The 13,036-nt window shown below is 43.7% G+C and overlaps 1 protein-coding gene across 2 annotated transcripts in view; it reads right to left on the bottom strand.

The window, feature by feature from the left end:
- SLC4A11 (solute carrier family 4 member 11) overlaps window positions 1-13,036 on the bottom strand; it is a 256,640-nt gene that overhangs the window by 191,293 nt on the left and 52,311 nt on the right. The window contains exon 1 of one of the 2 annotated variants that reach the window (XM_075931014.2): window positions 5,977-6,232. The exons of the other annotated variant lie outside the window; for it this stretch is intronic. The gene's annotated coding sequence lies outside the window, so the exon portion shown is untranslated. Of the gene's footprint in view, window positions 1-5,976; window positions 6,233-13,036 lie in introns of those variants that run through there. 2 annotated transcript variants of the gene reach the window in all.

The following is a 13,036-nucleotide window of genomic DNA, read 5'->3' as shown; positions in this document are numbered from 1 at the left end:
GATTTTCAGGTCTCTCCTCCACGTCGGTCTTCTCTCCTGAGCCTCTGGTCTCTCGCTCCATCTCTCTCCTCTTCCTACTTCCTCCCCCCGTCTCTCTCTCTCTCTCTCTCTCTACTGCAGAGCCCAAATGGCCGTTTGGGCTCCGCATTCCCCATGCCACATGGGGGGCGCAGAGCCCAAATGGTCACTTGTGCCGCTTGCTCCCACGTGGCGGCCTGGCTGAGCAGCGCCACAGCGGGAGGCGAAGGGGGGTGGGGCGGTGACGTTCATGGCCGGGGGCGGGGCCCGGACTTGCTGTCACGCCGCATGTCACCGCCCTGCCCCCCTTCCCCTCCAACCGTGGCACTTGGCTGACTTCTGTGCCACTCCGCCGGGCCACCGCAGGGGAGCAAGTGGTGCAAGCGGCCGTTTGGGCCCCGCACTCCCCATGCAGCACAGGCCAGCCAGAGGGAACAGCCAGCATTTCAGGCAACAGCGCCCCCCAGAGGGAACAGCCAGCATTTCGGTGTTACAGACTCTCAGACACTGGGCTACTATTTATATGATAATGCATTCCAGTGTATTGCAATCCTTATTTAGAATATACCCAAAGCCCCTCAAAATCTCTCTGCTGTGCTTGGAGCAAAGTTGAATTAGCAAGAGGTTTGTTTCACAAGTAAACCTGATGCCATCAACTGTTGTTTGTGTTTCTGCAGCATCGTCTTTCGGTGGACCAACTTCTGAAAAAGCTCATCGGTCTCCGCTACAGAAGTTGGCCCAATAAAAAGCATATCCTCGCCAACCGTATCTCCTTACTATCCTAGGCCCACAACCCAGCTACAACACCACAGCTCAGCATTGGAGAAAGCCCTGAGGAGTTACAGGAGCTGTTCCAGCCCAGCAGAGGGAGCAGTGCTAGGGGAGCACACGGAACTCCTGAAGCTCACCGCCTCATGTGACATGCAATACTCCTGGCACAAAGGGTTAACATTCGAGACCGGTTCTAATCCTCTTCATTCTCGTGCACTAGTCTGCCAGTGTCAGAGCAATAAGGTTCGGTTGTTTGTTTCCCCTCCCCCTCCAGTGAACAAGATGTTCAAGGCCTAAATTTTTGTTGTCCTGAACCTTATACAGTAATTTACAACTGTGCAGAATAGCATCAATTGGATTTTAAATGCTACCATTGTGATATAGTAGCATTTTTACCCACACACTATGCACAGGTATAAATAACTGCACCAGGTAGAAGGCAGAATTGAATCAGAGCCTGAGAATGTGGGGGAAAATTCACCATCAGGTTGTATCACTTTTAAAATAGGTCAGATTTTGGCTCTAAATGCCTTCTGTAACCCTGTCTTAATATGGGAACAAGTATAAAGCTATCATGAATATAAAGAGACCAGAAAAAACAAAGATCAGCCCATAGTGGAGGGAGAGGGACCTATTCCAATAGTTAAAGAAATCTGGGATTATACAGGATAAAAAGGAGAAATCATAAGATAGTATCCCACGCAACATAGAGAAATATTCTCAGTTATGCTCTTGTGCAACCACCTGGCAGTTGCGGGTGGGCCAAGTACATCTCAAGCAAAATAAGAACTTTGGGGACTCACTCGTTTAGCTCACCATTTTTGCACCCTCTAGGTTTCCCTGCCAAGAGGATCCCTGGAGTGCAGAGCATACCTAGGAATGCCTCTCGCAAAAGGGTGCACCAGGAATCTGTAAGCATGCGCTAACAGACTCGGCAGAACCTTTCTCCCCAGCACCTGGTCTTGCTTGGGTGGGTCACTCAAGTAAGTTTTGGTTTTCTTCATTTAAGTCATTGCGATGGGGTGGGGCTGGGGATGAAGGGTTCAGAACGCAGGCTACCCCAGGCCTCTCTCACCGTAGCAGCTTGGGGTCAATTGAGAAGCATCTGTCCGTGGCCACTGCAGTGGGAATAGTCAGGGGAAGGGTTCATGTCCCCCACCTGGGGGACAGACAGACAGACACAGACAGACAAACTCTCGGAAATATGTAGTAGATAGTTGTCCCTTTCTTCACCCCTGCCCCCTGCAGGACCAATGAGATTATAGCGGTCCCAATCCCCATCTCTGGCCCCTTGCTGCCCCCCTGTGGTCATTCTGGAGAATAACTCCCTCCTATAAGACCCCTCCCTTTCCATTTTATGAGAAATGGTAGAATTCCATGCACATCACATTGTCCTGGTGTAAATCCTGACCTTGCTTAAAGTCAATGGTTCTCAAAGTGGGCCTCATGCCTGCCCGGGGAAGCCACTGATGGGCCCACGCCACTTTGTTTACCTAACGTGTCTGTAACCACAGAGCCTCGTGTCTCCCATTGTCTGCAGTTGACTGTTTCCCAGCCAAGGAATTAAAATAATAAAACACTATGGGACTGTTACCCAAACAGGCATCAGACATTGCCTGAGCCATAGCAAAATCAGCGTTAATATACTATACTAATCCTAAAAATCTCCTAAGCTAAATTGCACAGTGTGCAACAGAGGTACATGCTGCCATGGGTTCCATCTCACAGCCACTGTGATAAGAAGGAACCAAGAGGTAGCTGGACCCCTCTCCACTTTTATACTCTTGATTGGCAGGGGATAGGTCATCCAGAGCATGCTCTTAGCATGGACAATCTGGTCTCATGTGCAGATGGCAAATGCCCACCAAGAGTGGAATCTGCATGCAGGTTCTTTGGGAGAAGAATGTACTTTCTTTGTGACTTTAGCCCCACGTGGTATTACACCTTTAGCATAACCTAAAAGACCCTATACGTGGCATATATGCAAGGGGAAAAGTTAAAGGATAAGAAAAACATTTCTGCACTAATTTCTATTTAATTTTTCAAGCTTAACTTGACTTTTTTTTTTATTAGGATAGAGTCAGTGTCCTTCATTTGCAAATGGAGAATACGAGGTATCAATTAGCAGGGAGGGATAGCTCAGTGGTTTGAGCATTGGCCTGCTAACCCTAGGGCTGTGAGTTCAATTCTTGAGGGGGCCATTTAGGAATCTGGGGAAAATCTATCAGGGATGGTATTTGGTCCTGCCATGAGGACAGGAGACTGGACTTGATGACCTCTCAAGGTCCCTTCCTGCTCTATGAGATAGATATATCTCCATATATTATTATAAGGAAAAGAGGAGAGAAAACCCACTAAGAACATCCAACCCAACCAGCATTGTCTTCTACAAGCACTTCCCCCATCACTGTTGAAAGATACCTGCTTGGAAGTGCCAGATGCTATTACATATGAAAAAACAACATATGGAGGAACAATGTCTATTAAAAGGAGAAAATCCATCAGACACAAAATACCAGCTACCATTTGGTATGCAAGAGGTACATGTGTGCACTAGGGGCATATTTGGTCATTGATAGAATTGCCAGCTTTGGCTGGATAAATTCCTGGCAGTTTCATCACATGATATTATCTTTAATTAAAGATTGACCTTTAATTCCTGGACACTTCAGGACCACCCTGGAGGGTGGGCAACCCTATTACTTGGCAGACTGTCAATTCAGCAAGCCAGATCTTTAGCGATATGTGACAAGGTAGTGGCCCTGTGTAGTCACCTTCTTCTTTCCCTCTGAAACAAGCAGCCTACAACAGCTCGAGTGGAGTGGGCAATAAGCCGGGTGTAGGCCACCACAGTTAGCCCCTGGTGGACCACTGGCACTACATTTACCTGCGCATCCTCAGGTCCGGCTGCTTGCAGCTCCCGTGGGCTGCAGAGACTGCAGTTCCTGGCCAATGAGAGTTGTGGGAAGCATTGTCCTGTTCTCATTGGTTGGGAACAGCTATCCAATGGGTGGACATGCAGGTACATAAAGTGCCAGCGGCCCACCAGGGGCTAACCCGGTGAACCGCGCCCAGCCTGCGGGCTGCTTATTGCCAGTGCCTGAGCGAGATTCACAAGGAGGGCATAGGAGCTTATGTCCAATATTTAGGTGCTACTGCCATTCACAGAGCTACTGCTCAGTAGCTGCCTCACTTTGGAATTTGGGTGCTTGAGTTTCCACTGGTGCTTACATTTCTATCAGTGGGAAATGCACAAAGCCACCACAATCCAGACTCCACCAAACTGCTTGGTGGGATTCACCAACTCAGCATCCCCGTGCCTAGCTTGTCTGCACCGTCTAATTCAGTAGCTCTGCTGTGAGCACTCAGCTCGCCCAGCAGGGGGCGACAGTCCTGTTCTACCCCAGAGCTCAGTGACTACAGCAGTTGTTGAGATGTGGGAGACTAGGGTTCAAATCTCTACTTTCCCTGATTCAGAGCAGGGGATTGAATTGGAGTCTCCCTCTCTCCCCCCCCCCCCCCCCAATTAGTGCCATAACCCACCAAACCATTGGATGTTCTGGAGTGCTGATCCATCTCTCCCATCAAAGCTGTTCTACTGTGATCCCGTGAGTGTTTGTTCATACAAAGCAGAATGTGGGATCTTTATATTGCATGTTATCGGAAGCGTAGAACTGGACAAAACACTCAAGAGTGTTCGTAGAGAGCCATCATGTTCTCGCAGGGGTATGGACCAGATGAGCCAAACGTTTCTTTTCCCCCCACCTCGAAATAGGACTTAGCACATCCTCGTAACTACAGACAGCAAACAAGAAGATCAGTTTTGCTGCTTCTCTTTGCCCTACTCCATACTAGGAAAGCGAAAGGGTATGATGGAATTAAAAAGGCAATTTAAAAACCCATAAAAAGGAAAAAAATAACCAGCTTGTGAAACGCTATTTTTTCACAAAAGCAGTGTCTGCGGCCCGATGCACGGATATGACTGACACCCAGTTTGCATCTCCAACTGAAGTCAACATTTGGCTCATAGTTAGGCGTAAGGGAAGATGAGAGACAGATTAGGCAGAGCTGCACAGGTTTGAGAACATGGCAAGAGTAGAGGCTTGTATCAGTTATGTTAACTAAGACGTGGCAATTTACCTTTTCATGCTATTTTGTGCTACTGAGTCTTTTGAGGCACTTCTGTGTCAATGATCCATGAATACAGAATACAAAATCTCCATCTGAGCCATTACTCACTATATCCTGTAAGCAGCTGCTATCAGAGGTCTCTAAATATATGGGTTATCGGCATGATAGACGCCAGCGGCTCCATTTCTCTGCCATTAGCATGCTCCCAAGAGCTTTCGTGTTTCCCATCATTAAGCTCTAATGTATCAACGGGAGTTTAAATATTTGAGAAACACACGGTTACATATTGCCACTCACACATAGCCTCAAGGAAATGTTACATTCCACCTATTCTATTTATTTTTTTTTTGATTAGCAACTAGGACAAAGTGTATATTAGGCTGCTTCCTGTGGGTGGAGTCTAATTAGCCTAATATGGGCATTTCCTTCCTAGGAACAACAATACAGATCCTCATACCAAAGCAGCAACACCACAAGGGGGTAGCTGATTTTTCAACCTCATTTTGGCCCTCTGTAGAAAAATTCCCCCTTACACCAAGAACAAATTACCAGGTGCTCCTTTGCAAATGCTGAATTTAAAACTTCTAATTCCCTAGGTGGTGTTGTCAGCAATCTCTTCTTTTTTCCTATTAGCTACGGGCATGTTTTTACTACTGTTGAAGGCAACTTGCTCTAGCTAAAGAGTTACAGTGAAGTTTGTTTCGTTATTTTAGAACTTGGAAATGCATCTAGGATTAATCAGTGCTGGCCCTGATCTAAGATTTACCTTTACTGAAGGTATTACAAAGCACGCTCAGGTCCAGATGATGTCATGTGCATTTTATATTCTGGTGCAATATAAAGAACAGCCCAGCAGTAAAAGAAATAAATAACTGGAAAACCACTCACTTCTCAAGTGACATCTGATGAGATAAAACAAGTTTCTAAATCATATAGCTTTTATTAAACCAAAAAAACCCCAACAACCCTATTTCTATTCTTATTTTAAAAATGTTGTGTGTAAAAATACCGTGCCAGAATATATTACATTAAGATATAGGAGGAAACAAACTTTACCTGGAATCTTCACAAACCTCTCCAGGGAGAGCCGAGAGCCATAACACGCTGCAATTTTATGCGGAGCAGAAAGAATGCATTGAAAATGGCGAGAGAAAGTCTAACAAGGAAAGACATCATCCATGTAAAATGATGCTTTAAAGCAGCCAAAAGACTCCTTATCAGCAGGTTCACAAGGACTTGCCGTGAAGAGAAACTGTACCATCACAGAGTAACTCGAGCGGTTTTTAGATCGGCTGAACACACTAAGACAAACAAGCAACGTATGCTGGATGTGGTTTTGAAAAAGCTTCGTGCTTGGGGATGGTGCCTTTCATCTTGCCGAGCAGACTTAGCAGCTCACAGTCTGCTAACAGTGAGCAAAGTCACTAACTCACAAGGGGCTCGGTGCAAAAGCGCTCAACTCTGACAGTGTTTCATTCACCAGCCTGCCACACTGGGGTTTGTTAAGAACATTTTGTTGGATATTTTCCCCCCAACCGAAGATAGACAATCCATTCTTTAACGTTCAATTTTCTAAGTGCTACACTTAGGCCACAGTATTAGATGAGGGGGTATCTATAATGGGGGCCTTGGTTTCCCAAACTAAATGGCCGTCACAGTAAATATTCAGTCTGAATACTGTACAGTTCCATGTCACTGTTTGATACTGTATATAGTAAAATAAGATACAATAAAAACAGAGCTCAGGATGATGAGGAAGGCAGGATAGCCAGCCCCCAAGTTTTGTTTTACAGGGTCTGACATAACAGATTCCTTTTACGTGTGCGCCATATCCAATTCTGCCTTCATTCTATTCTCTCAGCTCCTAAATGAAAGCAAAGTTTGCTACATCCCTTTTCAGGTGGGAACTTGACCCAGTGTATATCAAGGTGTCACTTCAAGGGGATATCAACTTTAAAAAACGAACAAGAACTCCCTGTCAATGTCTCTTGTATAAAAAGCCAAATTTTAACAGCAAAGGTCTCTGTAGCTGTTTACTTCCTGCACTGGACAGCACTGGATATAGTCAGTTTCACTATCTGTAGGTTTGTACAATGCAGCAACAAGGGAGGGGAAAGCACTTAAAACAAGGAAAGAAACGTGATAATTAAAATACACATGGAATGGCCTGAAACTTAATTTTTTTGGTTTCAATTATTCATGGTTTTAAATTGGAGGGAGTTCCTTAAAGCAGAATGTGAACACTATCAACAAGAGTAAATCTACTTACTTATGTTTGCCAGAGAGTAACATTAGGCTGCAAACAACACCGTAGAATGTAAATAGGAATTGGATTGGGATAAGCACAAAAATTTTAGTTTAATCATTTATGAGGCTGATCATCAGTTAGTGTAAATTGTCCTGGCTTTATAGATTTCACTGGAGATTTAGAATTTATACCAGCTGAAAAATCTACCTCATGGTGCTTCCTTTCAGTCACTTAGCTTGGATAATGAAAAGAAACTAATTGGTTTCTTTTTTTGGTTATAGTTAGTTTCAGGGTTGTAAGCCTTAATAGGGAATATTTAAACCAAAGTAAGTTTTCATGGATTTTGGTAGCCACATTTTTTTTTAATATATAAAATCAAAGGGCCATATAAGGCTATGAGAGCTCTCCATTTAAATAAATTATAAAAATTACTTAGTGATTAACCTTGCAGAACCCAAAATTTGGGCCCTAAAACTACTTTGTTTTATTTATGTAGCCTTAAAATATTTAGACACACACAAGAGTTAACAGCACACATGTTAATAGGAAATGTCATTATAGGAGATGACCCTATGTATGTATCTGTTACCACCAGTTTAACATAAATGCTTAAGTAAAGGAATTAATAATAATTACATTCAAAATTACTTAGTATCTTGCAGTCAAATTCCCAGCCTCAAAAACAGTCACACTTCTGTGCAAGTTAAGTGAAACCAAATTCCTCTGAAGTTACAAAGTTCTGTTTAACTGCTTATAACCACAAATTGTATTAAATGGCATTTAGGCATCAAAGCTATTTTAGGCAAGTATGATTCCTGTTGCCTGGAGCACTAGGCATTTTTTTTTTAAAGTCTACATTAGAAGATGACTCAGTAGCAGTGCAAATATTTTTATTTTAAACAACAAGAACAAAAAGTATCAACAATTGTCTTCGGCAGCATGTCCATTGCTTGGTTTGACTACTGATTATCTATAAAGCTGAAAAGGAAGTATGACTACTTTTAATGCTTCTAAACCACACATTTGTTTTTGACGCCTAACACAGATAATTATGCGGTGGAACTGCACATTAGACAAAACAGCTATGCAGTGTTCCTAATTTTAGCCCCACCCAGACCAAATTAAGAGTCTTACACTTTTGCATCACAAACCAGTTTTGAACCACCCTCTAGCTTCCTCAGAAATGGCCTTTTGGCTCTAAAATTTGCAAGTATTGTCTGTGACTTGAGGGGTGGGAAATCAAATTCTTTAGGTTAATCAGATGAGCCATGTCAGAGATCCCAGACTCACAAATAACAGGTGACAATTACACTTTCAAAAGTTTTCAGTCTTTTTTTGTCCCTTCATATCTGAAAGGCAGACTAAACCAATCTGACTTTGCTATAATCACAGGTCCCTTATCCAGATGTAGTTGCATCTATTTTTGACATTCAGTATAGAATTATCTGTCAATCTTGGTAGAGTTGACGAGAGAGAGTGAGTGAGTAAGAGAAATTTCAGACAACTGTGATTTTACATCTTCTGTCGATAGTTAGTTACCTTGGGCTGGTGTTCCAAAAAATTCACAACTAAGAACATTTTTCTTGCAAAGAAGATGCATTCCTTATTTGTAATTCCTCGTAATCTGCAATTGCAGTGCTGCTGATTGGTAAGTAACAGTGTACATAAATCCAGTCATTTTGCCATCTCCTGCAGGTGGAAATGGAATCCATCCCTTGTCTGGTCTTCAGATGTGACTGATGAACCAGTGCAAGGGTAGAAATGTTTCAATCCATGCTAGAGGCATCTCATCTGCTCTCCTGGTTAGGACAAGCAGGAAGGCAACATGCTGATTTCAGGATCATCTCATTAATTGGAAGGAGCATTTCCCCTTTCCATGGTAGTTCAAGTCAGTCAACTAAGCAGCACATCTTCTGAACTGCTAAAGTTCTGAGATCCATGGTCCTTGCCATTCTTCCAAGCAGATCTTGAAAGCTCTGGAAAAATCACCTGGCTGAGATAAAGAGGATGAACTCAGGTTGGCATTCAGAGGAGAAAGTGCAAAATTCTGACTTGCGTTCCTTATCTCCTAGGCAGTCTTCACTATATTCTTCATCAGATCTGTCAGAAGGAGCATAGTGGGATGAGACAAAAGAAGGCAGCAGCGGGTGTGCTAATAAGTATGTCCTGAGACAAGGGAAAAGACACACCCGAGGCCTTCACAAAACTTCCCCAGAAGGCTAATAGTAAATATGTGGTGCTCATATAGAGTTCCTTGGCCTTACGGTCAGTGGAGGACAGAGAGCAATTCCTAGGCATAGAGTAGGATGGCCCAGAATAGGGATCAGGACCCATCCCCAAGTGTTTCAAACTCTATCACAGATGGTAGAAAGAATAGTCCAAAGAACTCATGGAACCAAACTGGGGAACAATAGATTCCAGCAAAGGCAAGTTTCCTCAGGAAGCAGTCAGGTATTAGGTGTTGAGACTGGAGTTCTCTCAGCCAGCCCCTGTGGTAACCTGCTTGTCAGCAGGAAATGACTGGTAGAAGCAAGAGATCTCAAAGCACTGTCCTCCAGCAATCTCATGGCACTGTCAGCGCGATGGCACCTGTACGATTCAAGTCCCAAACAGCAGCCAAGGAAACACTTTAAGTCATGGCACTTTGCTCCAGATTCTGCCTGCTTTCTTCAACTTTACAGACCATATCCCTGAAAATCTCAGTTCCTCTTCTGCCTCTTTTAAACACTGTTCCTGCAAAGCTTTTTATAGGTAAGAATTCTATCTCTAAGGGTGCAGAAGCTAATTATATGGTTAGGTTTATCTATTGATTTTAAAGAAGCCAAGCTATATCCCAGTGCAAGCCTTTATCTTGCAACATAGACATGCTTCACCAATGCAATTAGAAAAACAATAAGGAATCCAGTGGCACATTAACGATGAACTAATTACATTATGGCATAATTGTGAGTCTTTAAGGTGCCACTGGATTCCTTGTTGTTTTTGCTGAAACAGACTAACACAGCTACCTCTGAAACCTGTCATGCTGCAACTGCAGTTTCTTAGCATTAGACAACAGACTCCTCTTTTAATCAATTCACTTATGTCCACCAGAATAGAAAAATCACTAAGTAAAGAAATTGCGATAGAGGAAGGACTATATTTTGCAATTCAACTTTTTTTTAAAAGAGAAAAAAATACACTCTACTTATTACTTTCTCTACAGTTTTGAAGCTTCAGGAAATGACCATATAACGGTAGCCAGACAGAGTCAAAGCTTTTAAATATTTACTTGCAAAAAGTTGCTGTTTCAGGGTCTGTCGTTCTGGTCATAATTTCATTAATAAGAGACAGACCATTGCAGCATTAGCGGATGTTATTTTAATGTGAAAGATGACAATAGCCAGCATTGATCTAAATATGTTAAAGGGCCCCAGGATTTGGGGGGCCCCGTTTCAGAAAGATATTGACAAATTGGAGAGGATCCAGAGAATGAACACCACAAGGATTAAGGCCGCAGAGTAACTGACCGATGGGGAAAAAGTGAAATGGTAATAGGCTGAGTGCCTGAAGGGAACCAAAGCTTGGGAGGGAGAAGAATCATTTAGGGCAATTCACAGAGGAAATGTAATGCAATTGAAGATGGTACTTTATGGCAAATATCAGGAGAATGATTTAATCATCAGGAATTTCTATTATATTAGGGATTAGTCTTCCCTCTCCAAAAAAAAACATAGGCTGGGGGTGGGGGGGATTTCACAATTGTCATGTCTAAGCAACTCTGTATTCTCCAGGTAATGGATTGGGAAAGCTAATTGGTGTGTCTCTCATCTCTAAATGAAATGGGCTCGATTCCAATTCCAATTCTGTGCCATGAGATTCTAAACTCAATCATTTAATCAAAAATAAAACCATTGGTGCATTGAGAGACACAGACAACCTGCCCAGTAAATGTAGCTGTGTAGGATTCTGTTTTCCTAAAACAACAAGCCCTCGGAGAGCAACACCTACATATGTTTTATTCGTACTTGTGTTAAAAAATTATTGCAGTGAAGTGTGGTTTGTTTTAAATGTAGGGTGTGAAATCTACACTCTTGTTACTCGTTACTCATACACTCTCTTACCTGTACACCTGGTGCATCTGGAACATTTTAAGCATAAAACTAAATACACATGAACCTGCTCAAATCTGTAATGAATGCATTTCTGGCAACATATCACTCTCTATATACACACAACTTTGAAACTTCATAGCTGGATTCAGACATCTAATACTTTTTAATATGCATTTTAAAAATAACCTAGCCACATTTTTTGGGGTGTTCCCCCATCTTTCATTGAACCCATTTTAAAACCATCTTTTCTTTATTGTATGATGGAGGTGTGGGGTATTTTTCTTGAATAACAATAAACGAGACATAGAATTAATAGATCACTTTCAGACCTGTCAAGTAGATTAAGTTTGAAGACTGCAATTTAGCAATTAAGATCCTTCAGTAAAGGGTTAGTGGTTTACTAGGTTAAAAATAAATTAAACATACACTTGATTTTGTCTGAATTAAAAAAAAAAAATCAAAATCTATCAGATGAGTCTGCCTGTAAGGGTATGTCTAGACTACATGGCTGCGTCAACGGAGCCATGTCGATGAGTTTACTAGACATAGGAAAACAAAGCGGCGATTTAAATGATTGCCACTTCATTTACATCAAAATGGCTGCCGCGCTGAGCCAATCAGCTGTTTGGTGGCACAGCGGGGCAGTCTGGACTCTCCACAGTCGAGAAGGGAAGCCGTTGTCAACCGCTCCGTTATGCCTCATGGAATGAGGTTTACCGGAGCGGTCAACAACGGCTTCTGTTGTCGACCGTGGAGCGTCCAGACTGCCCCGCTATGCCGCCAAACAGCTGATCGGCACAGCGCGGCAGCCATTTTGATGTAAATGAAGCGGCGATTATTTAAATCGCCGCTTTGTTTTCCTATGTCTAGTAAACTCATCGACATGGCTCCGTCGACAGAGCCATGTAGTCTAGACATACCCTAAATGTCTACACCACCAGTCTCCTAACCCCGTTCTGTTCTCTGAATGCCCTTTAGACTGTAAACTGTCCTGTCGCTTCTGCGGTAATGGTTTGCCTACATCAGGAGTGAGGAACTTTTTTTGGATCAGGGGCCACTGACCCACAGAAAAATCAATCGGGAGAGCGGGGGCAAGTGAAAAGCAAAAATAAAAAACACACACACAAAAACTGAGGAGGAGAAAGATATTCCCCCCGACACACTAGAGCCTATGGGGGCCCAGCCTATTGGATTTCATGCACTCCAGTGGGAAGAGCTGAAGCACCAGTGTCGGCTCCCCAATACTGGGGGGAGGCTCTGAGACTTGGGGGCCAGATCCAGGCAAGCCAGGGGCCACATCCGGGCCTGAGATTCCCCACCCTGGCCTATGTGAATGATTAGGTTACACCAAGCTGGTGAAAATGAGGGGCAGGGACCATCTCCACACTTCTCAGCATGCCTCAAGCAGAAGGGGTGGGGCCAAAGGCAGCTGGCCTCTCCCTCAGCGCGGCCTGGAGCACGTTCCATGGTGCCCCGCATCCCGAGGCAGCCCTAAGAGCTGCTACGGCACTCAGGAGGCAATTTAAAGGTCATGGGGCTCTGAGTGCTGAAGCTGGAGCCTAGGACCCTTTGAATCACTGAGCCTTGGGGCAATTGCTCTCTTTCCCCATCTTTGAGCCTGGGGATGCAGGAGGAGCCTGCACCAGCGTGCTGCGGCCTGACAGTCTGTGAAGACCCTGCTGATGTGCTTCAATGCTCTGCTGGTCCACTCAGAGGCCTAGTGCCAAGTGCTGTAATGAATGGTCAGAGAACACTAGCAGGATGCCCCTGAACA

Source organism: Pelodiscus sinensis, chromosome 4, assembly GCF_052426305.1.
Source record: "Pelodiscus sinensis isolate ZL-2025 chromosome 4, ASM5242630v1, whole genome shotgun sequence".
In the NCBI taxonomy this organism is placed as follows: domain Eukaryota; kingdom Metazoa; phylum Chordata; order Testudines; family Trionychidae; genus Pelodiscus; species Pelodiscus sinensis.
The sequence above is the reverse complement of the archived record's forward strand: the minus strand, read 5'-3'. Positions and strand labels throughout refer to the sequence as shown.